Source organism: Oncorhynchus masou, unplaced genomic scaffold (genome assembly GCF_036934945.1).
Source record: "Oncorhynchus masou masou isolate Uvic2021 unplaced genomic scaffold, UVic_Omas_1.1 unplaced_scaffold_671, whole genome shotgun sequence".
Taxonomy (NCBI): domain Eukaryota; kingdom Metazoa; phylum Chordata; class Actinopteri; order Salmoniformes; family Salmonidae; genus Oncorhynchus; species Oncorhynchus masou.
In genome coordinates, this window is record NW_027013158.1 from 419,753 (window position 1) to 422,600 (window position 2,848).

General features: G+C 40.5%; 1 long non-coding RNA gene across 1 annotated transcript in view; it reads right to left on the reverse strand.

Moving 5' to 3' along the window:
- Positions 1–1,165: 1,165 nt before the first annotated feature.
- LOC135536843 (uncharacterized) overlaps positions 1,166–2,848 on the reverse strand; it is a 2,492-nt gene continuing 809 nt past the window's right edge. The window contains exon 2 of the long non-coding RNA XR_010455076.1: positions 1,166–2,384. This is a non-coding gene — a long non-coding RNA (uncharacterized LOC135536843). The remainder of the gene's footprint in view (positions 2,385–2,848) is intronic.

Consider the following 2,848-nt stretch of genomic DNA (forward strand, 5'->3'; position numbering starts at 1 on the left):
TGGTGGCTATATAATTTAGCTAGCTAACCCAAATGGAATTTAGCTAGCTAACCCAAATGGATTTTAGCTAGCTGGATCATCTTGGACAATTTTTGTTGAAACTTTACAGGGTGAGGTCTGGGTACCTTACATATAAACACACTGAGTGTAGAAAACATTTAAGAACACCTTCCTAATATTGAGTAGCACCCCCCTTAGAACAAGTGTCAATTCGTTGGGGGTATGGACTCTACAAGGTGTGGAAAGCGTTCCGCAGGGATGCTGGCCCATGTTGACTCCAATGCTTCCCACAGTTGTGTCAAGTTGGCTGAATGTTCTTTGGGTGGTGGACCACTGTTGATACACATAGGAAACACCCTCTGAATGGCACACATGCACAATCCATGTCTCAAGCCTAAAAAAATCCTACTTTAACCTGTCTCCTCCCCTTCATCTACACGGTTTTAAGATGATTTAACAAGTGACATAGATAAGCGATCGTAGCTTTCACCTGGTCAGTCTGTCATGGAAAGAGCCGGTGTTTTGTCCACTCAGTGTATATTGACTGTCAGACAACGTTCATATATCATGACCATCGATGATGTCAAGAAGTTTGTATAAATCTCATGTTTGGCATGTCTCTTGATGTAATGACCTGACAATTAACCTTGCCCGGTAAGCTTCACGGTTGTTTTTCATTTGTTGGTGACATTATCTAATGCAAAGGAAAATGTACGCTCACCACGCTGCACCTTGGTCCACTTCTTTCGATGGCCGTGACACATGGAGCACACACAATTTATTTTACAACACAGAACCATGAGGAGAATATGAGTACTTCACAATTGAATTGCTTATGATTTTGAGTTGATGAGACTAAGACAAGTATTTTTACTTAACTAGGCAAGTCAGTTAATAAGAACAAGTTCTTATTTTCAAAGTATAAGTATAAAGTATAAGGTTTGATGAGACCAGTTACCTGTAGACTTCACTTCTGTTGGTGAGGCTGTGGATTAAAATGAGGGTGATCTACTATGGTGAAATAATCAATTGTATCATCATTCAATTAAAATCAACAACAGCAGCACTACTACTACTACAGCCGAATAATTATGATGACAGTTCCTAAATGTAACAGACACCATCTCTGAAGCTCATGTCATATACAGTACCAGTACCACACCTACTCATTCCAGGGTTTCTTTATTTGTACTATTTTCTACATTGTAGATTAATAGTGAAGACATCAAAGCTATGAAACAAAACATATGGAATCATGTAGTAACCAAAAAAAGTGTTAAATATAGAATGTATTTTATATTTGAGATTCTTCAAAGTAGCCACCCTTTGCCTTGATGACAGCTTTGCACAATCTTGGCATTCCCTCAACCAGCTTCATGAGGAATGCTTTTCCAACAGTCTTGAAGGAGTTCCCACATATGCTGAGCACTTGTTGGCTGCTTTTCCTTCACTCACAAAAAATGATATCCCATTTAGACAACTTCCCAATCAAAACATTTCAGTGCAATAGTGAAGGTATAAACTTGACAGTAGAAAGCCTAACAGTATATTTGACCTTTCAGCTTCCCTGTCCAAGATGATTCAACATTCACCATGTTCCAGATAGAAATTCAAAAATCTTGTTTATAGCCAGTGTACCAGAGTAACACAGGTAGGTTGTCTGGTAGACAGTAGCCTCACAGGGCGGCAGGGTAGCCTAGTGGTTAGAGCGTTGGACTAGTAACCGGAAGGTTGCAAGTTCAAATCCCCGAGCTGACAAGGTACAAATCTGTCATTCTGCCCCTGAACAGGCAGTTAACCCACTAGGCCGTCATTGAAAATAAGAATTTGTTCTTAACTGACTTGCCTAGTTAAATAAAGGTAAAATAAAAAACAGTGATGTCATCTTGCCTGAGACCTGGGGCTTGTATAGTAAACTACAGACTGATGGGAGTGCTGGTGAAAATGGTGTCCAATCACATGACACACCAACCACCTCTGGTCAGGATGGCTCCTCCTCAAAGTGCTGCTCTCTGTCTCTGATAAATGTTTTGATATCTTCTGAGGTTGTATCCATGGCAACCTGCCTCAGACTGTCTGCTCTTCCAGGTCTTCGACCAGGCAGGGATCTACTTCCTTCAGGACCTGGTAGAAGTGTTCCTGGGCGCGAGACCCCTTCCTTACCACCATGTTCAGCAGGGCTTGGTTCTGTAGGGTCTTGGTGGATTTGCTGTCCACCTCCTCCCTCTCCTCGCCATTTAGAACCCCACAATCCTGGAGACGCAGGAATAAGGACTGTAAGAGTCCCAGGCGAGTCTCTAGAGCCATCCTGTGTCTTCTGATGAAGGCTCTGCCAGGGGGGGCAGAGGGGTTGGCAGGAGGGGCTGCAGGGGAAACAGCTGAAACTGGAAGAGGGAAATTATGTATTAAAACCCTGTCTAGGATGACAAGATACTGTCTAGGATTAACTTTAGTTTGTTATTGTGAGGTTTATAATGGTCATTAATCTCCAGTTTGTAATTGAGAGGTTTATAATGGTGATGAATCTCTAGTTTGTTATTGAGAGGTTTATAATGGTGATGAATCTCTAGTTTGTTATTGAGAGGTTTATAATGGTGATCTCTCGTTTGTAATTGAGAGGTTTATAATGGTGATGAATCTCTAGTTTGTTAATGAGAGGTTTATAATGGTGATGAATCTATAGTTTGTAATTGAGAGGTTTATAATGGTGATGAATCTCTAGTTTGTTAATGAGAGGTTTATAATGGTGATGAATCTATAGTTTGTAATTGAGAGGTTTATAATGGTGATGATCTCTAAAATCAAATCAAATTTTATTTGTCACATACACATGGTTAGCAGATGTTAA